The sequence below is a fragment of the Diceros bicornis genome, unplaced genomic scaffold (genome assembly GCF_020826845.1).
Source record: "Diceros bicornis minor isolate mBicDic1 unplaced genomic scaffold, mDicBic1.mat.cur scaffold_61_ctg1, whole genome shotgun sequence".
NCBI classification, from domain to species: domain Eukaryota; kingdom Metazoa; phylum Chordata; class Mammalia; order Perissodactyla; family Rhinocerotidae; genus Diceros; species Diceros bicornis.
Window position 1 is genome coordinate 297,243 of NW_026691491.1, and position 22,812 is coordinate 320,054.

Genomic DNA, 22,812 nt, shown 5'->3' on the forward strand with positions numbered 1-22,812 from the left:
TGGAAGGTCGCCCTCGTTCTCCGCCATCCTCACTTCCGCCTCAGCAGGACTCTCTCTCCGCCACCAGGGTCCCCAGTCCTCCCCAGGAGGGGCTTGGCTCAGCTCTCTCGCCGATTCTCGCCGCTTTTCGGCTCACTCGGCTCTCCCTGTCAGGCCTCGGCTCTTTCCGTCCAATGTCGCCTCCCTCCACCCAGTCTCGGCTCCCCGTTCCCCGCCCTCCCATCTTTGGCTCTTTCAGTCCATCTTCAGCTCCCTCCGCCTGGTCTCGGCTCTCTCCGCCTCTCCCCGCCGCTCCTCGGCTCAGGCGGTTTCCTTCGGCTCTCTCCGCCTGGCCTCTGCTTTCTCTGCTTTCGTAGCCACAGTTCGCCTCTTTGCGCCTCTACCCGCCAAACTCCCGGGTCTGCTGGGCTCTCTCTGTCCCACCAGGTCCCTGGAAGACTAATCAGCAGTGACTCGTGACGAATAACAATGCTGCAGAAATGACAGTGTGTCACATCTGAGGCTACGTCATAAAACACACTGAAGCTTCCTCCTTCATCTCTTAGATTGCTCCCTCTCTAGGGGAAGCCATTCACCATGCCATGAGGATGCTCCAGCTTGTCATGGTAGGCAGTTACGGGACTAATGGACCATCTTAAGCCCAGGAAGACTAGGTTTTAAATTTTATAAGGCCAGGTCTATTTCAGGTTTATACTTACTCCTTAGGTGTATCCCTTATTCTTAGGGTATGGTACTTATCGGGGTGTGGCATTTCTAGGGTCTTAGTTGATACCCAGGGTTTTTTCCCAAGGTCACTCCATTGCGATGAGTCCACAAACCAACCTCCAATTCCCAGCGCGTGTGTCCTCTGAAATTTCTGCACAATCTTCAGCTTTCAGTAGCTATTCTCTGCTAAACCTCTCAGCGTCTGCATGTGCACAGCTTAGATCCAGTATTCAAAGACCTGACGGGAATTTTTAGGCAGATTTTTGGTGCTTCTTCTCTCTGGCTCTTTCTTGTCCAGTAGAAGATCCTTTGGGTTGGCACCTGTGTTCTTTCAACCAGGACCCGCCACTTTTTGAGCATTTCCTGACTTTACAGCACCACCAGATATTCCCGGACAATCTGGTATTTTCTCTGTCCTAACCCTGGTATCAATCACTTCACCAAGGAACCCTGGTACCCTCGACACATTTTTTTTTTTTTTTTTTTAGAGAATGGCATTTAGAAAGCAACATCTGGGAGCCACGTGTACTCATGGCTACTGGAATGTCCCTGCCTCTAGGTCTTTTCTGCTGACAGAGCTTGGAAATATATGTATTACCTCATCTCATGCATACACACACATCTATGCCTGTCTATCTATCTATCTATCTATCTATCTATCTATCTATCTATCTATCTAGCTTGGAAATATATGTATTACCTCATCTCATGCATACACACACATCTATGCCTGTCTGTCTGTCTATCTATCTATCTATCTATCTATCAATCATCATCATCATCTAATCATCAAAAAACCACATGTCCAAACTCATACCTCCAATTCCAATCCAACACCCAGTGTTCATTCCAGCCTTCTCTCTTTCCTTGTTGGTAACGTCTTTCTTTGACAACAAGAAACTGGCTCTCATGATCTACAGTATATTTTTTCAGTTGTTCAACCCTAGTATATACATAAACTGGTTTCAGAATTGCTAACCCATACCTTTCTGAGAAACAAATTTATGAACCAGAGCACAAGATTTCTAGACAGTTCTTTTTGTTTTCAGCCTTATAGTATCTGGTCAAAGTACAGTTTTCCAAAGTAAATTGGCTTTTCTCCATGCACATCAGTGTGCTTATGTCATTCATTTGTAATACAGTCAGGTTCATTTGTTATAGTCTGTAATCCCTCTGCCACCTGGTGGATTAAGTCTTTTTTTTAAGCTGTAGTAATATTCATTCTTTGGAGTGTTCCGTTCTACAGGATTTGAAAGATGCATAGAGATGTGTATCCACCATCACAGCCACAACATAGAACAGTTCCATCACTTCCAAATTCCTTTGTGCTGCCCCTTTGCATACCTCACCTTTTACCCCTGGCTACCACTGATTTGTTGTCCTTCCCTACAGTTTTGCTTTTTCCAGAATGTCATACAATGGAATCATGCAACATATGGCTTTCTGTCTCTTTCGCTTAGCAAAATGAGTTTGATGCAAATTAAGGTATAATTTACATGCAGTTTAACGTACGGATCTTAAGTGTACAGTTTAATGCATTTTGATAAATGCATACACCTGTGTAACCTATTCATCTATCAAGATATAGAACCTTTTTCTCACCCCATAAAGTTCCTTCTTGTCCCTTCCCAGTCAATCCCAGCTACTGCCTCACCTCCCTCACCTCACACTTTGATGCAACCACTGTTCTGATTTTTTCCCCCAACAGAGATTATTTTCTGCCTGTTCTAGAAACCTATATAAATAGAATCATATAGTATTTACTCCTTTCTGTCTGGCTTCTTTTGCTTGGCATATTCCTACAAAAAATTTTAATTAATTGACAATAGAAGATGAAATATATATACAGTGTTTCCTATATACCAGGAAGTTTCATAAGTGCTTTACATATACCAACCAATTGAATCCTTAATACAAGTCTACGAAGTAGGCACTCTCATGTTCCCATTTTACAGATGAAGAAACTGGGGCACAAAACATGTTACTTGCCTGAGGTGAGCAGGTTATTAAGTGGTAGAGTCTAGACTTGAACCCAAATGGTCTCTCTCCAGAGTCCATACTCTTAAACTCTATGCTACAGAGCACTGCCTCAGTACCAGGTACGGTTTGTGGCACAAGATCTACAGTAATGGATCAGACACACAGTCGTTGCCATCATGGTGCTTACAACCTAGTGGGGGTTGGGATGGAATAAATATTAGTCAAATAAGTAAGTATATATAGAGTTGATTGGATGGTGATACGTGCTATTGAGATGAATATCTCCCAATAACGATAAGAAATGTGGGAATTGGAGACTTGCTCATTTATCTGGAGTGAGAATGAAAGCCTCTCCGTTCAGGGGACACTTGAGCAGAGACCTAAGTGAACTGAGAGTGAGCCATGTGGCTACATTGGGGGTTATCAGTCTAGGCAGTACAGAGACCCTGACATTGAACTGTGCTGGGGTGAGGGAGCTACAGCAAGACCAGTATGGCTACAGTGGATGGAGCAAATAGGAGAGTGGTGGAAAGTGAGGTCAGCGATGTGATGAATCCTGATTATTTGGGGCCCCTGTAGGAAATGGTACAGACTTTTCATTATGCTCTCCATGCACTGATGTGTCACTAGGCCAGAATGATTCCTGTTAACAGGACTAGGGGGTAGGGAAACCAAAGAGGGATACTGCATATTCAGTCACTGGAAGAGCAAGGAAGAAAAGGTGAGGGGAGGGAGTGAGTCTGGGGTCATAGTGGGCAAAGGGGAGACAGCTGCACCACAGGGGCTGAGAAGAGCTCAAGGGTAACATCCGGACCCCAGTTGTCCTGCAGGGATATAGTCATGGCATGGAGTCACTCTCCTCCAACCCTCTGATCTCCTAACTGGGCTCCCCACTGACCAACCCAAACAGAAGCCTAAGGCAAATGAGCTCTTTGATATAGTCCATCAACCTCCCCAAGCACAGAGCAGCGTAGACTAGAGGGGAGAGTGCCAGTGTTTGCCGTTCCACATTCCTTATATACAGGGTGTTCCTCTGCAGTGTGTTTCTCATGTGTGTCTTAAGGGATGAGGGTCCTCTGAAGGGTTTTCCATTTTGATGATATTCATAGCGTTTTCCCTTAGTGTAAATTGTGACGTGACTCCCGAAGGCTATCACTGAAGGCTTTCCTATAGCCATTGCATTCTTTAGGTTTCTCCCCAGTAGGTCATCTTCTGGCACACAGTAGGGTCAGAGTTTGTGTTGAAGGTTTTACCACATACAGTGCACTTAGAAGGCTTCTTCTCTCCAGAGTGAGTTAACGTGTGGGTTATTGAATGCTACTCCATATTGTCAGATTAGAAGGATGAGGGTGTGCCGAAGACTTTTCTTCACTGAAGGCCAGACTCCAAGAGGATTCCCAGTGATCTCTGTCTCCTGGTATTCATATCCTGTGTAGTTCCCTCCCACTGTGTGGCAGGATCAGTCTGGGTGACCAACACAATCCAGATGAAGAGAGAATATGACCTTCTGAGGCTAGGTCATAAAAGACTTACGGCTTCTGCATGGGCTCTTTTGGATCACTTCCTTTGGAGGGAACCTGCTGCCATATTGTGACAATACTCAGCACCATGGAGAGACCTACATAAGGAGAAACTGAAGGACCCCTGCCAACAACTGGCACTAATTTGCCGGGGATGTGAGTAAGCTACCTTGGAAGTGGACCCTTCAGTCCCAAAGACTTTAGATGACTGCATTTCTGGCTGACATCTTGTTTCTCATGAGAGATCCTGAGCTAGAACTACATAGCTAATCCATTCCTGAACTCTTGACCTACAGAAATTGTGAGATAATAAATGCTTGTTGTTTTGAACCACTAAATTTTAGGGATAATTTATTACACAACAAATAATTTATACATCCAATGTGAGTCCCGAAGATGCCCGAGAGATGGCAGATCAATGAATGCTTTCCCACAGTTATTATATTCATATCTACCTATTATGAATTCTCTTATGCACAGAAAGGTAAGAGTTAGTGGTGAAAGATTTCCCAAAATGATTGCATTCATAGGGTTTTTCTCCAGTGTGAGTTCTCACATGTTTCTTAACAGATGAGAGATTATTTAAAGCTTTCCCACAGTCACTGCACTCGTAGGCTTTCTCTCCGTAATGTATTCTCTTGTGCACAGTAAGAGAAAAACTGCTGCTGAAGGATTTCCCACACTCATTAGACTCACAGAGTTTTTCTCCAGTATGAGTTCTCACATGCTGTGTCAGATGTGAGCTCTTCCTAAACGGTCTACAACAATCATGACATTCATAAGGTTTCTCCCCTGTATGCATTCTATTGTGGACAGTAAGGGAGGAGCTTGTGCTGAAGCATTTCCACAGTGATTACATTCGTAACGATTCTCCCCAGTATGAACTCTCCTGTGCCTTTTGAGGATACATCTAGTGCGGAAGACGTGAAAACACTGGTTACATTCATAGGGCTTTTCTGCAGTGTGAGTTCTCACATGCAGTCTAAGGGATGAGGGGTTACTGAAAGCTTTCCCACAGTCACTGCATTCATAGAGTTTCTCCCCATTATGTATTCTCTTATGAACAGTGAGGTAAGAACTGCTGCTGAAGGATTTGCCACATTGATTGCAATCATAGGGTTTTTCTCCAGTATGAATTCTCTTGTGCTGAATAAGATTAGCTTTTGTGCTGAAGACTTTAAAACACTGATTACACTCATTGAGTTTCACTCCAAGATGACTTCTCTCCTGTTGATTAAGAAATGAATGCTGACTATAATTTATAATATTTTTAATATTCAATGCTATCATAGGAATTTTTCTTCCAGGAATTCTGCTATGTATAGCATCATTATAATTGGTGTTTTTGCCACTTTGAGTGCCTGTATATGATTTCTGCTGGTTTGAGTTCTCAGAAGTTAAAAAAGATGGATGCTTTGCCATAAGTCCTTATCAGATTCACAGAACATCTTCTGATAAGTTTAAGACAAATTTATGTTTGAAACACTCAATATCTGAGTCACATTTATGGAAACATTTACTTTTGTGAACACTCAGGGAAGAAAAACTTTGGGGGATAACTTATGCTTCTCTCCAAATTCACAAGAGTTTCAGGGTATCTCTCCAGAGGGACAACTTTTTCTTGGGAAAATGAATCTCTTGGTAACTTTGTGGCTTTTCTAATTTATGGTATTTTCCTACTGTGGAAAATCAGAAATCTTACCATTTTTAAACCTTTAGATTGTTCTTCTCTAAAAACATGCTGCTTAGAAGTTAACCCTTGGACTTTAAGTAGAGTCTCCAAATCCGAAACAAATTGAAAAGAAATTTAAGTTGATGAAGGAAAGAAAAGGTAAAATGCACACATTAGTGAAGGTAGACTCGAAGGGGTTAGAGATTTTCAGGAGGTTTACAACGAAAGGGACACGAGTGTGAAAATTTTAGGTTTGTATTAAAGAAGACTCTAGAAATATTGAGATTGATGCTGATGGAAAGAAGGAATTGTCAGGAATGTAAAGTGAGAAGGAACTAGACAAAGAGCTCATATGAGACTTAAATTTAAAAAGGAAGAGAGAGATCTTTTTCCCCCCTCTGAGGCCAAAGTAAAGTATGAGATAATGAACAGAAAGTTAAAGAAAAAGAAAAGGAGGTCCACGAGGAGGCTCATACTAAACGTTTTTGGCCTTCTTGTCGGAAAAAAAGGGCATTTTACAAATATCTCTGATGGATATTTCCTAATGTAATACTCCAAACTGTCAAGCCACAGGCCAGAGAGGTTCCTGACAAAGACTCATATATACCTAGTGCTCACCTGGAGAGGTGCCTGGGAGAATTCCTCTTTCCTCTGTCCTCGCTTTATTTTCTTGCTCCAATTCGGAGAGCAGACTAGGTTTATCAACTTGATTCCCTATACATGGAGAAAAGACATATGATGTAGGGGACTCTGCACGAGACAAGAAGCCTCACCAGGGAACTGAGGCCCACACTTCTATAGATGAGCAGGTGTGACTTTAGGAGCAGAGGTACAATTATCCCTAAATTCTAACAAATATAGTAAAACTATCTTTCACCAAGAAAAAAAAAATGCAAGCATCCTCAGTCAATATCCAGGGTGACGGGGGATAACTGGTCCCAGAAGTTCATGCCCAGTTTCAAATACAGACTTAAAAGCCCCAAAGCTTTTATCCATGGAGAACATGAAGTCAGGGCAAGGAGTAGATCTTCAGTTGATAGGGAAGGCATTAGACCACAAGCTCCAGGATGGTAGGGACCTAATTCCCTAATTCCTAATTCCTAGCACAGACCTCATTCACCACCATATTCCTAATTCCTAGCACAGACCCAGGAACATAAAGGTGCTTAAGAAAGACTTGTGAGAAGTGATGTCAGTGACAATGGTGGAGTAGGTAACTCTCAACGTCCAACACTCTACAAAACACCAGCAAATAAACTGGTAAAAACTGTCGGAATCAACTTGATTGGAACATTGGAGAGTTATAAAAAGTTTACAGCAACCAGAATAATGCTTAATCAAAACAAAAGTGAATTTGGTAAGAGAGCTCTGTGACAATTTAACTGACCCTGGCCCATCACCTGTTCCCCACCATGGCAGTCACCTTGAAGACAGCAGCCTGTGTTCCTACTACTGGAGGGAGCAGAACGGATTTTATTCTCAAAGAGCTGTGGTTGCTTGTTTTGACCTGTCTGGTGGCTCCCTGAATGACTGGCTCAAAGGGCTTGCTTTTATTTTGTCTAACTCCAAACTCTCTGAGTGCTGAGGTGGCTATGAAGGGTGGAGGGCTGGGGCATGTGCCAAACACATTTAAATGTATTAGCCACTGCTGCCTGGGGCAAGGGAAAACCATTGAACCAAACAAAAGACTAACCAAAAAGTCTAAGAGGAAAGCAGGGAATAAGATGTTTTGGACAAAAAAAGGCTTCGAAAAGCTCCCACATGTTCCTAGGTATACGTAAGACCATGCACATACCCAGGGCTGGGTGCATGCTCTGAAAAGACCTGAGAAGGCACTAAGCCCTCACCTTTGATTGACCTTCCTGCTCTGCACAAGCAGGAAGTGAAGGCTAAGACAGAGTTGGCAATCGCCTGATTGAGTTTTGAAAGCACGCTCCAAAATATACACAGAGACCGTCTGCAAAGACTGTGCGTTTTTGGGTTCTAGGTATTTAAGGAAATCTCTGACAAATCACTAGCTGGCCATTAAGCTAAGAAAACAGAGACTTCAGTGGCCACACATGACTAATACAGACATTGCAAAATTAGTTCAGAAATGTCACCAAACAAACAACACCAACTACAACAAGCAACAACAACAAAACTTAGGGATGGGGGGAAATCTGATTTACAGAATTGCCAGACTATAATGCCAAACGTCCAGTTTTCAACAACAAAAAAAATGAGTCATGCAAAGAAACAAAAGTGCTTGGCCCATTACAGGAAAAGGAAATTAACAGAAATTGTCCCCAAAGAAGGGACTTTCCAGACAAAGACTTCAAATCAACTATTTTAATTATGCTCAAAGAGATAAAGGAAACCATGTACAAAGAACTAAAGGAAATGGAACTCTTACCAAATAGAGACCATCAAAAAGATAGAAATTATTGGGGCTTGCCCGGTGGTGTAGCAGTTAAGTGCGCGTGCTCCATTTCGGTTGCCCAGGGTTCGCAAGTTCGGATCCCGGGCGCGCACCGACACACCGCTTGTCAAGCCATGCTGTGGCGGCGTCCCATATAAAGTAGAGGAAGATGGGCACGCATGTTTTCCCAGAGCCAGTCTTCCTCAGCAAAAAAGAGGAGGATTAGCAGATGTTAGCTCAGGGCTGGTCTTCCTCACACACAAAAAAATAAACAAAGTTCTGAAAGAAAACAAACTGTCACCCACAAATTCTATATGCAGCAAAAGTCTCCTTCAAGAAAGTGAAAAGGAAATCCATAGAATGGGAGGAAATATTTGCAAATCATATGTTTGATAAATGTCTAGCATCCAGAAGATATAAAGAACTCTTACAACTCAACAACAAAAAGACAAACAACCCTGTTCCCCCTAAAATGGGCAAAAGACTTGAATACACATTTTACTAAAGAAGATATAGAAATGGCCAACAAGCATAAGAGAAGATGATTCTTATCTCATTATTCTTTAGGGAAATGCAAATAAAAGCCACATTGAGATATATACCACTTCACATCTATAAGGACGGCTTTCATAAAAAAAAAAAAAGGAAAATAAACAAGTGTGGTTAAGAATGAGGAGAAATTGGACCCCTCACATATTGTGGGAGGGAATGTAAATGCTGCACAGGTACTCTGCCAAACAGTTTAGAGATTCCTCAAAAAGTTAAAACATAGAATGACTATATGACCCAGTAATTCCATTCCTAAGTTTATACCTGAAAGAACTGAAAACAACTGTTCAAGGAAAAATTTGTACATGAATGTTCGTAGCAGCACTATTCACAATAGCTAAAATGTCCATCAACAGATGAGTGGATACACAACAAGTGGTATATATGCACAATGGTATACATTCAGCCATAAAAAGGAACGAAGCCTGATACACACTACAACATGGATGAATCTTAAAAACATTACGCTGAACAAAAGAAGCCAGACACCAAAGGCCATATATTGTATGATTCATTTATATACAATGTCCAGAATAGGTAAATCCACAGAGACAGAAAGTAAATTAGTGGTAGCCAGTGGCTGGGGGTAGGCAGGACTGGGGAGTAATTACTTAATGATCATGGGTATGATAAAAGGGTTCCGGAATTATAGAGTGGTGATGGTTGCACAAGACTGTGACATTATTAAAAGCCACTGAACTGTATATTTAAAATAGTTAAAATGGTCAGTCTTTCTGTTTTGTGAATGTTACATGAATTAAAAAAAGCCTTGTTACCTGAGTCAATAAATAAATGCAGGAATGATGTCAGGCTTACCAAGAGACGCGAGGTTCCTGCAGTTTTCCAGCATCACATCCCTGTACAGTGTTCTCTGAGAAGCATCCAGCAATGCCCACTCTTCCAGGGTGAACTCCACAGCCACATCCTCGAAGGTCACCAAGTCTTAAACCATCACAAACATCATGGCTTAGCCAAGGACCACCCTCACCAATGTTGACAGGAAAAGGGCCGAGGATGACAGAACTAGGGAAGAGGAACCCAAAACACACGATGTCCGGGCAGGTACTGAGCTCTGCTCTCCTTTGCTTCCAGGCTCAGCCCTCAATGCTCGTCTCCTGTCTACTTACTTCCACCCACTCCCAAGGTTAGATGCATGTCCACCACATACACGGTTGTCTTTTTCCAGTAAGACTGTGGGCTCTGTAATCTTATTTCTCTCAATCTCCAAGGTTGACAGGCTGGGACACTGAAGAAAACAGAGAAATACTCACTAGTAGCCGTCATAAATTACTTGAGTACAGGACACGGTCATGTCTTTCCTTTAAAAGTCTCAGCAGAACACAATATAGACGGTGACCCCGGAGGAAGCTTTGAAAATGTAAAAAATGTTGACATAGGCTGACATTTTCTGGGCAGCCCCTCACCCTCCATCAGATGCTCGGAGATCCTGGGATGCCTGAGGACCTGGTTTGCCTGTGAGGCTCCAGGCCACAAAAGATAAGTCCAATTTCTGGTCAAAAGAATAATTATCTGGAGAAAGGAGTATCTGACTTACCAGTAACCAGCTTGCCAGGAAGCCATGAACAAGACCTTCCTCCTCTGTGCATCTTCTCCAAGGAGAGGCTGGGTACAGGGGAGACTGAGCTGGAGAAGAAGGAAGGAGTCACAAGAATCCAGGGATGCCCTCTGTTCACAGATTATTCCCATTTCACAGATAAAGAAATTGAGGTTCGGAGGGACATCATTGTTACTTCATCAAGTTTATAGAAGGAATTAGAGGTAAAATTCATAAAATCCCACACACTCACCACACAGGTGACATCTCCACAGACACTCAAACCACTGAAGTCCCAAATCCCAAGAACCACATAATCAGATATCAGTGACCTCAGGGATCCTGGGGCTCCACTCCCACCTCCCCTGCTCAGCCCCCTCCCCTGTGGTGCAGGGGCCTTTAGCGCCTGGACTCTGAGGGCTGTAAGGACCCAAGAACTTAGCACAAGTTGGGGACAGAACCATGGCCGCCATCCTGTGATTCAGTAAATGTTCGTGAACAACAGGGCAGTGGAGAACCAGGATGCTCCTCCTCTTATCCCCACAGAGCACTCAGGACAGGGCCCTGGAATAAATGGGAAAATACAAAGTATTCACAGCCTCTCTCCCTCTCTAGGTTACTGAGGACGAATCTGTCCTAGCCCGTCCGTCATGTCCTCCTTCAGACATAATATATTTGATACTGGGCCTTTATTTTGCTTAGCAGGTGATGAACTCAGGGCCATGTGATGGCAAAACTTGTCTTCTTCTGCCCCAATGGTATGACCAATACATTACTGCTCCCCCCATTTTAAGTCCTTGGCTTCCCTGAGTCTCAGGGCACATTCTTCCCATCCGCGTGGTTGTCTCAATCACAGTCCCAGCTACAACCCCTGTTCACGGAGACTTTGGCACCTGACTCCCATTGTTATTTCAACCTCCAGTCCCACCTCACTTGGATGATGTCAGCGTCCATGAGGATGAGTCTCACAGTATTAGGAGTTTGTCCCCATCCATCTTGGCCACACATTTCCATGGGCACCACCCCAGGCTTTGTCATCACCTAACACTGCTCTACCATCTAGAACACTAGTTCAGAAACTTCTCTCTCTGAACCCAAATTCCCAAACATCTACCCTGCTGACTCATTTCCTCCTCTCAGGACATGTGTTCTACCACACATGGCTCCAGTCTACCCACTCTCCTACTTTATTGTTGTCCATCTACTACCTTCTCTCCTCACTTCATACTTACCCAACTTGTATTTCACTGTCTCTCATTTCAACATATTTCCTTATCCCTACCCCCTATCTTCACTCTGGCACAGCAGAACTCCAACCAAGCATGATTCCAATAATCTGCCTGCTCCGTGGCAACATCTGGGCAGGCCAGCCTGCACAAGAGATGTCACGTTGCCACCTCCAGAAAAACATGGTCTCCACCACGCAAAGAGCTCTTGACACTGTAGGACAATCCCACAAGTCTCTGAAGCTTCCTATTCATCATACCTTGTCTAATGTCTCTAAATCTCTCACATGCTCACCTTTTCCCCTATGGTAACCAGCTTCCTAAATAGCCCTCAATGATTCGAGCCTCCTGGTTGTCACACTCACATCGAATTAGGGCTGACCTGTGTGACCAACAGAATATTGTGGAGGTGACTTCTGAGGCTAGGTCTTAGAAAGCACTGTAGCTTCTGCCTTGTTCTCTTGGACTGCTGGCTCTAAGGGAAGCCAACTGCCATGTTGCAAAGACACTCAAGCATCCTGGTTGGGAGACCTACGTGGAGAAGAACTGAGGCCTCCAACAGCCAGCACCACCGTGCCAGCATGTGAGTGAACCACCTTGGAAGTCAGTCCTTCAGATGACGGCAGCCCCAGCTGATATCTTGATGTGAACTCATGAAAGTCCCTGAGACAGAACCTTCCAGCTAAGCTGCTCCTGAATTCCAGAACCACAAAAACTGTGAGATGACACATGGTTATTGTTTTAAGTCACTAAGGTTTGGGATAATTTGCTATGCAGCAATAGGTATCGATGAATACACTCTGACTTTCAGCAGATGGTCTTGCCTCTTACTTCTCAAAGCAATCATCCTAAGGAGTCCATTTTCCTGTCTTGTCACCAAAATCACAACCTACGCCACGGTTTCCTCCCTCTCCTGTTACAAACCAGGAGCCGTCTCCCCTTCTCTGTAAGGCCGTGCTCTGCAGCTCTGTTCTTTGCTCCATCCCGCCTGCCTTTTTAGGATCTGAAGCCTATCGATGATCTCTTATCTACCCTTCCCCTTCCAGCTCTCCCACTCTACTGGACTCTTCCTCCCACCATTTCAACCCTATGCAGTATTTGTAGCGGGGAAATAAACCTATCCTAAGAGCATAGTTTTTTTTCCAGTTACTTCTCAGTCTCTCTCCCTCATCACTGCCAAAGTGTTTGCATTCTGTGTCTCATTTCCTCATGTTCCCAACACAGGACACTCTGGTTTCCACCACTTCCATTTCAAGGACAACACTCTTGGTAGAATCATCAATGATCTTAGTCACAGAACAGAGATGTAGATGGTAAATACTGATACTATTTCTTATCTTTCAGATCAATAAAAATCCTTTGTTGGAAAGTCTGTCTGGAAAGGCACTTTCATACACTGTTGGGGTACAACTCCTACAGAAGAAAATTTACCATAATCAAGCAAAACTGCAAAAATATTTATCCTTTCTCCATCATTCCCACTACTAGGAATCCATCTCAAAGATACAGAAATACTAAAATATTCCTCTAAGACTGTTCACTGTGACATTATTTATAACAGCAAAGAAGTAGAAACAACACAAATGACCATCAATAGGGAACTGGTTGAATAAACTATGGGATATTCACCTAGTGAAGAATCATGCAGCCATTAAAAAGTGATAAGATCTCTAGGTAGTTATAGAGATAATTATCCCCAATAAATATAAGGAGAAAAACATCAAGGTACAAAAGTGTATGCAATGATTCCTTTTTAAAAGAAGGGAAAGGCGGGGATATATACATATGTATATGTATACATATAAACGTATATACATTTGCATTTTATATGTATATGTATTGTATGTAATTGTATGTAAAATACAAATGTATTTTATATAATACATATATATATAAATATATGTACATATATACACACATATATTTTGCATATGTATATTTTTACATATACACACACCTATTTTCTTATATTTGCAAAAGAAACGCTGAAAAGATAAAACAAATGAATACAAACGGTAACCAAGAAGGGTAGGACAATAATTGAGAAGAGGAGACAGGAATTGAATTTAGAATTGCCTAAATATGGCTCATTATACAGTTTTGACTTCGGAACCATATTTTAAAAATACAACCACAATCCTCAAAATGGAAAACAAATAACTCAATGAACCGAATTTGCATATAAATTGGAAACAGGACTACAACAGAGTTTGAAAAAGAATGCTTTCACGGGACTTTAAAACTAAGTATATTGCTAAATCAGCTGGTTTCCTACTGAAGGACATTTGAGTTGTTTCTCTTCTTTTGCTGTTGGAAATAATGCTTCTGTGAATAACCATCGTGTGTAGATGTGGTCTTGTATTTTGGGAGGTTTACATTCAGAGTATATTTCCAGAAGCGGGATTGCTACGTAAAGACAGCGACTCTTCTGGGTGTAATTTTTTATATACACTGAAGGAGAATATCATTAAGTAAATAAATTAATGCTATTCAGAGGCAATAGTTTTAGTATAACATATAAGAGATTAATATAAAATCAAAGAAAATTAAGCAAAAAACCACTGTAAAGTTAAATCGAATTAGAAATATCATGTTAAACTCATGATTTAAAAATTACGTATTCTCTACTGCAGAAATTGATAAAAGAAACCTTAACTAAATTGGAATCAGGAAGGCCTGTAGTGGGAGCTCTCACACCCTCTCACGTATTGTCAATTACACCAAACAGGAAGTGACAGAGACTTGTGTCTTGGACATGAAGTAAAACTGCTTTATTACTGAAGCAAGATTTCTTTTTCCACCTGACAACATCCTAGCCAATGAGAAACATCACAGCTCAACCAACGAAAAACGTCGCAGCTCAACCATCGAGAAACGCTGCAGCTCAGCCATCGAGAAACACCGCAGCTCAGCCAACCAGAAACGCCGCAGCTCAGCCAACCAGAAACGTGGCAGCTCAGCCATCGAGAAACGCGGCAGCTCAGCCATCGAGAAACGCGGCAGCTCAGCCATCGAGAAACACTGCAGCTAAGCTAACCAGAAACGTGGCAGCTCAGCCATGGAGAAACGCCGCAGCTCAGCCAGTGAGAAGCCTTTGCTGCCTTGACCTTTACTTCCCCCAATGGATTTTCCTTTAGAACAGCCCCTCCTTACTCCTGCTCTTCTCTATAAAAGCAGCTCCCCTCCTTTCTTTTCTGGATTTGCCTGTGGTTTGCCATAGCATGTATATCCTGAATTGCAATTCTTTTGGCTATTCCCAAATAAATTCAATTTCAGATGAAATAACAGGCAAATTTGCTTTTTAAGTTGACGCTACTATATCCACTGAAAGGTCTTAGAAGCAATGATACTCCAGAGGCACTGAGCATACCTAGTGTCCAGCTCTTCGTTTTTAAGACTATTTACCACTAAAAAGAGCAAAGTACTCTATGCACTAATAATAGAAAAATCTCCAGTATATGTTAAAGGAAAAAAGGCAGAGAAAAATGCATAGAGTACTACAATGTTTTGTATAAGTAAAAGGGGAAATGAAAATATATTTGCTTGCATTTACTTAAAGAAAATCCAGAACGGTAAGAATGCATGATAAACCAATCAAAGTAATTACCTATAGGTGGCTAGAGGAAGGAGAATGGGATGGAAAGAAAACAAGGTGAGGGCAAGACTTTGTAAGGTATATCTTTTTATATCACCTTAGTTTTGGACCAAATGCAAAGAAGAATTCTAATTAGATTTTAAACATTTGAGTATTTTATAAAAAGTCGAGTAATTTCATTTTTAACCCGAAAGTCTTCCTGACTCCTTGTGGTGACAACCCAAGCCCAGGAAAGCCCACTGGCAGGTCTTCTGCACAGCGGAGGCTGATGGAACCTGTCGGTACCAGGTCCACACGTTACTCACCTGCTCACACAGAAATCCGAGGATCAACGAGGACAGGTGGACCCTGAGCCTGGTTTCACCTCAAACTTGAGCTCCATGGATGCTTTTCTTGGCTGAGGGGGGAAAAAAGCACAGAGATTGCTTTTGAGACCTTTTATAGGGAGTAATACAGCTGATGGATGGAAAGCCACCCCATTCACTTTTCTTTTTTGGATTTACTGATTTAACTGTAACTGTTGGCTGAGACTGGATTTTCCCGATTCCTATCCAGACACCTGCTCCCCACTTAGTAAACTCAGTGAATAAAGGAGACACAATCGCTGTCCCTCAAATGTCGTCTGAGAGTAAGACAGTGACATTAGACATCTTTCGCATGTCCTGTCCTCCATGGTACATCCCAAGTGATGCACTGTGGTTTTCTTAGATTTCAGCCCAGAGCTGGGCACATAGTGGGTGGTCAATGCATGTTTGTAGAATGAATGCGTGAATGACTTAAAACCAGAAGTGGAAGAAATTGGGGACGGTGGGCTTGGGAGAGAGTAGACTCCAGGGGTGTGTGTGAATACGGGTGGGGGGACCTCTCTGGTGCTCTCAGTGCCCCGGGTAGGGGAGTGGCAAGCAGAGAGCACAGAGGTTTACCTACAACTCCTGGAAGGAGGTGGGATTTCTAACAACAGACTTGAGGTAGTGAGCTTGCCACCCCTGAGAGTGTGCAAATGGGAGGGGCACATTTCTGGAGAGTTCTAGGGGAAATTTCTGTCCCAGGGAAGGTTTGGGGCTGGGGGAACCTTAGTCTGGTCTAAATGAGAGCCCTTTGGGTTTGTCAGCAGCCCAAGAGTGGTGGGGATTTGTGCATCCTCCTCACTTCCAGTTGCATATGGGACTCAGCTTGTCCCACATCCCTTCTGTGTGCATGTGGCTGGCAGCGCCCTGACCCCGTGGTGCGGGGTGGGTCTCCTTTGAGCTCTGGGATGCAGTCGTCATGGTTCTAAATTTGGTGCAGCCCTCAGCCCCTTGAGCTTGGAGGTGCTGCCCCCTGGTGAGAAGAAAAAGCAGTTCCTCCTCATCACTTTGTAACCTTTCGGGGGTTCTTGTTTTGGGTTTTTCATATATCTTCTGACATCCTTTTTTTTTTTTTTTTTTGTGAGGAAGATCTGCCCTGAGCTAACATCCTTTGCCAATCCTCTTCTTTTTGCTGAGGAAGATTTGCCCTGGGCTAACATCTGTGACCATTTTCGTCTACTTTATATGGGATGCCGCCACAGCATAGCTTGACAAGCGATGTGTCGGTGTGCGCCCGGCATCCGAACCTGCGAACCCCGGGCCTCCGAAGTGGACCGTGCACACTTAACTGCTTGCACCACCCCGCTGGCCCCTTGACATCTTTTTGTTTTGTTTTTGTTTTTTGTTTTTCCATTTTTTTAAATCTTTTGTTTATTGCAGTAACATTGGTTTATACCATTGTAAAACTTTCAGGTGTACATCATTATACTTCTATTTCTGCATAGATTACATCATGTTCACCACCAAAATACTAATTACAACCCATCACCACACACATGTACCGAATTATCCCTTTCACCCTCCTCCCTCCCCCCTTCCCCTCTGGTAACCGCCAATCCAATCTCTGTCCCTATGTGTTTGTTTATTGTTGTTATTATCTACTACTTAATGAAGGAAATCATACGGTATTTGATCTTCTCCCTCTGACTTATTTCACTTGACATCTTTTTTTATATATATTTATTTATTTTTTATTGCGGTGACATTGGTTTATAACATTGTATAAATTTCAGGCATACATCATTATACTTCTATTTCTGCATAGATTACATCATGTTCACAACCCAAATACTAATTACAATCCATCACCACACACATGTGCCTAATCCCTTTCGCCCCACTCACTTCCCCCTTCTGCTCTGGTAACCACCAATCCAATCTCTGTCTCTCTGTGGTTGTTCATTGTTGTTTTTATCTTCTAGTTATGAGTGAGATCATACGGTATTTGACCTTCTCCCTCTGACTCATTTTGCTCAGCATAATACCCTCTACGTCCATCCATGTTGTCACAAATGGCTAGATTTCGTTGTTTCTTATGGCTGAGTAGTATTCTATTGTGTATATACACCACATTTTCTTTATCCATTCATCCCTTGCTGGGCACTTAGGTTGCTTCCAAGTCTTGCTATTGTGAATAATGCTTCAATGAAAACAAGGGTGTATGTATCTTTACACATTGGTGTTTTCATGTTCTTTGGATAAATACCCAGCAGTGGAATAGCTGGGTCGTACGGTAGTTCTATTCTTAATTTTTTGAGGAATCTCCATACTGTTTTCCATAGTGGCTGCACCAGTTTGCACTCCCACTAGCAGTGTATGAGAGTTCCTTTCTCCCCACATCCTCTCCAACACTTGTTTCCTGTCTTGTTAATTATAGTCATTCTGATGGGCGTGAGGTGATATCTCATTGTAGTTTTGATTTGCGTTTCTCTGATAGTTAATGAAGTTGAACATCTTTTCATGTGCCTGTTGGCCATCTGTATACCTTCTTTGGAGAAATGCCTGTTCAGGTCTTTTGCCCATTTTTCAATTCGGTTGTTAGTGTTTTTTGTTGTTGAGCTGTATGAGTTCTTTATATATTTTGGAGATTAACCTTGGGGGTTCTTGCTGATTCTACAGGTTGAGGCCGCCTGTGTGGGCCGGGAGTGGGTAACACAGCACAGGGGGTCCAACTCGCATGTTTCTGAACTGGGGATCTTGGCCTGTCTGCGGGGCAGTCCCCCCAGCTGAGGACCACCATCTGGCCCAGGATGGGGCTGGAGACACTGCCCACTCCCCAGGACACCATGGGACAGGGTGGGTGGGGATAGCCAGAGCATTCACCCACCCCCATTGTCTGATGGCAGATGTGACAGATGGGTGGGGTGGGCTCAGCGCTCCACAGATAAACGAGTTTCCACTCTGGAAAATTCCTGCATAAGAATGATGCTGGCAAGTGAGTCAGAGACAGAGACTCAGGGAGAGACAGAGACAGAGAGAGCCTGTGGGAGATGCTTAGTGAACAGGGACTGGTTGAAGGAATGAAGAATGAATGGTTCCTTGGACTGAGAGAAGAGAGGACTCAGCATCTATGTGGATAAGCTCTGGCAGCTCGTGCTTGTTTTGTTGGTAAACTGGGAGGATGTGTCTTGGGAGACGTGTCCAGGCTGCTGGCCAGGGGTCCTGACGTCTGTGGGGCTGGATGATGGTGTGAGGCAGAGGATCCTGCCTTCAGCAGGGGCCCAGCGTGGCTGAGGATGAGGACAAAGGGAGGAGACAGTTGGGAGGATGCCCAGCTTCCCTATCCTGAGAGGCTGGACTCCCTCTCCAGGCCCCCGCAGGGACAGGATGGGATGGGAGAGGCCTCATAGGGCATCCTCAACGCAGGTCCCAAAGAAAGCTCCTGGGGTGTGTGTCCCAGGAAGAGGCTGAGCGAGGTCTGGGGAGATGGAATGAACTTGGAATGAATTACAAGCAGAATGGAGGGAGATGGGAGTGGACAGCTGGGTCATGGTGGCGTGGGTGGCCCTTGGGAACATCACTGGCCATTGGTGTCTCAACCAATGGGATGGGACCTGGGGGGGGGGTTCCTGGGCGTCTGAAAACCCCAGGGTGGGGTGTCCTGGGGGTTCATCATGAGGTGACCCTGGGAGAGTGTATTTGGGGAGGGAGTTGGGAGGTCAGAACACAGGGGAGGGACCTAGGGCATTAGTGGGGTCATCATGGGATGGTCCTGGGGGCCAAAGCCTTCCTGGGAGGATTCCAGGGCTGAGGACTGGGGTCAGGAGGTGCACTGAGAGACAGACCATGCAGGGGTATTTTCAGAGGGATGCAGAATAAGGGGCTGTGCTGAGAGCAGTGGCGTCATCCTGAGGGTTTGGGGTTTCAGAATGTGGTGTTCTTTGGGGGTACGAATGGGGGATGGGTTGTGGGAGCACTTGGATGGAAGGAGTCTAGGGGAGCAAACTGAGGGGAGGGCAGAGTTTAGGGGAGGGGCAACTTGGGGCATGGGATTTGGACGAGGGATCCTTTAGTGGGCCATTAAAGGGGAGACCCCTGATGGTCAGAACTTGGATTTTTGTGGTGAATGTGGGGTTTCAGCACTTGTGGGGAGAATTTTGGGGGTGCTCATATTATCAGAGTATAGGAGAACTTTGGATAAACAGCCAAGAGAAAACCAATGAGGGGGTGGATTTGAGGTGCTTAGAACCAGGGATGTCTTGGGAAGTGGATCTCGGGGGTATGTTTGGGGGGATTAGAAATTGGGGGCAGACTATGAGGGTGCACCTAGGGGTTGCAACACTCATGGAAAGATTCTGAGAGGGGGTTTGGAGCGCCCAGTGCAGTTCCTTGGAGAGGAACAGGGTATGGGGGTGGGTTGAGGATCCTTGATGGACATGGCAAGGGGGTGAATTGGGGAGCTTAGAGCCCAGAGGAATCTTGGGGCACTATATATCAAAAGAAATAGGTGATGGAGGGGAGATTAGGGGTTAGAATCTGGGGATGTCTTGGGGGTGGGCTTGGGTGGGGCCCCAACCTGAGAGTGCCCTGGGGGACACAGATCATGGAGACGGGTTTGACAGGGTGAGGACATGGTGGTGTGTTGGGCCTTGATCCTGGGGGAGGTGGGTTTAGGGAATCAGAACTGGGGTCTCTCCCGGGATGGACAATGGGAGGTGAATTAGGACAGGGCAGAACCAAGGATGTCTTTGGAGGCAGATCTTGGTGGGTTGGGTGTGTGGGGTCAGAGCAAGGCGAGTCTGGGTGGGTCCAGGAGTGGACGAGGCAGGGACCTGAGGGAAGGGAGGACAGAGCCGGCTGGGTAGTGGAAGCTTTACTGCCCACAACACTCCCCACCCCTGCTCCGGGTCAGTAGCACTTTCAGTACACGATGTGGGGGCCCTGCTCCTCGTACTCCTCCCGCAGGACCCAGCAGGACTGGAAGGCGCGCAGCGAGGCCAGGACGGAGCCCGCGATCCACACCGAGAAGCTCCTGCTGGGCCGGGCCGTCACCACCGCGCGGGCCTCGCAGGGCAGACCGCGCGGCAGCTCCGCGCGGAAGCGGCCCTCAAACCCCGCGAAGAGCGAGGAGTCCCCGCAGAGCAGCACGTTCTGGGCCACGTCCGCCCGCACCTCCAGGGGCACCTTGAGAAAACCCCGTGTGGCCATGGTGGGGAGGCTCACAGGCGACAGCCCTGGGATCGCGGGCGGGCTGAAGAGCAGCTCCGGGCACTGGAACAGCTCCTTGCCCAGCGTGACCGTCCGACCGGCAGCTCCAGCCTCTGCCGGTCTTCCTGCTCGGGCCGGGCCTGCTCCTGGAGCAAGTCGGCCGCCACGTAGCAGTAGCGATGCTTAATGTCCTCCACCGTGTCCAGGTCCTGCTGGCCCAGCTGCACGCCGGAGCCGAGCAGCATCTCCGCCAGGAAGGCCGTCAGGTGGGTGCCTGCCAGGTCCAGGCGCTCCGTGGCGTGGGGCAGGCTGTAGCCCTGGAAGACCGGCACCGTGGAGGTGACGCCGTGGCCCGTGTCCACCACCAGCCCGCTGACCCGCCCGTGCGCGTAGACGGACAGCACGGACTGGGAAGCCACGTACATGGCGGGGGAGCGCAGCGACTCGAAGGCCACCTCCACCAGCTTCTCGCGCTTGGTGGTGGGGCTGAAGGGCGGGTCTGAGAAGAGCAGCGGGTGGTCCTGGCTGGCCACGCGGAGGTCGTGCTCCAGCAGGTGGCGCCAGATGAGCTGGGCCGCGCTCCAGTCCACCACGATGCCGCTCCGCACCGGCTGCACCAGCGTCACCTCGGGGCGCGCGCGCGCGCGGCCTCGCCGATGAACGTCTCCAGCGCCTGCTGCCCGGTGGGGGCCGGCTTCTGGGGCTGGCAGCCCACGATGGTGGCCACGGTGTAGGTGGGCCGCACCTGCCCCGCGAAGCCCCCTTACAGGTGCCTGTGCCCATGTCGATGACCACCGCTCCGGTCTTTGGTGGCAACCTGTCGCCCACCGTGCTGGTAGCGTCCTGCTGCAGGGTCTTGTTTCCCGGGGTTGAGCAGGGGGTCAGGCCAGGCTTGGGGGCCTCTGGGGAGGACTGAGACTCCAAGGGGTTGGAGTGATTTGCATCCATGGCTGCAGGTGGCCGAGTGGGCTGCTTGGCAAAGCTGACCCGTTTCCTCTAGGGTGTAGAGGTGTGGGGGGAAAAGGTGAGGCCGGGCCTGTGGCAGGCACAGGCAGAGAGGGAGAGGGGCCGGCCAGTGGTCTGTGACATCACCCTGCCCTCTGCCCCCTTTAGAAGACATCACAATGAAGGGGTGGGGATAGGGCCCCTCCCTGTCCCAGAAAGCTCCCAGGACACTCATCTATTCTGCATTCCCGTCAAAGTGCCAAATTCGGAGGAGGAGGATAGAGGGTGCCTGAGGAGGGATGTCTGACCCAGCTCCCTGATCCAGAACCCAGTAAGACCCAGGAATCTGTCTCTTGGGGCCTTATCTGGAAGTTATTCACATTGTAGTATGAGAGAGCTGGCCACAGGCCTCCTTAGAATATTAAAATATTAATCCTTATAATAGTCATCGGAAGGTGATCAGCTAGTGTGGCTTTCTTGTTTCCAAGAGGAAACAGAAACCAGCTTCAGGAGGAGGCAAGGAGAGGCACAGAGACCCCTGTACTAGGTTCTTTGACTCTTCTGCTCTTCCCACTGCCTGGAACAGCCTCTGTGCCCCCTTCCTGCAAAGCAGACGTTTGCCTCTTCCAATCTCAGTGGGACACTACCTCCTCCTAGAAGCCTTCCCTGATTTCCACTCCCTCTCTCTACTACATGGTGGCAGTGTGGGGTGTCTTCCTTCTCTCTAGGGATTTTCTCTGCTTCCCCTTGGTGGGGAGGGGGCATCCATGGGGCTACCAAAAGGGGCTTTCAGTACAGATAAAAGGTGGTTGCATGTGAGAGGAAGTAATAGTCTTGACTAAGGAGAGCAGGCTGGACAATGGATCAGGAGAGTTGCTTCAAAACCTGTTTTTGGTGGTGGTAGGTATCACCTGTTACAACAAATAACAAATTAAAAATTTGTGTGTGTGTGTTTGTGTGGAGTGCTAGAAATCATCATGACTAGTGCTAAATGTGCCGTGGAGATATCGAGCTGAGAGAGACTTCATTTCCTAGTTGTGTCTAGATTTATTACCGTGGCCAGAGAGCAGGGTTGAGTTTTTATTAAATTAATTAATCAATCAATTAATTGTGTGTGTGGCCATTTTGAAATGTTCATTTACTCAGCCATTTATTGAGGGTCCAGGGGC

The 22,812-nt window shown here is 45.9% G+C and overlaps 1 pseudogene; it reads right to left on the bottom strand.

Annotated features, from left to right (window-relative positions):
* Positions 1 to 20,398: 20,398 nt before the first annotated feature.
* Positions 20,399 to 21,666, bottom strand: LOC131403256 (actin-like protein 9; annotated as a pseudogene).
* Positions 21,667 to 22,812: the final 1,146 nt, after the last annotated feature.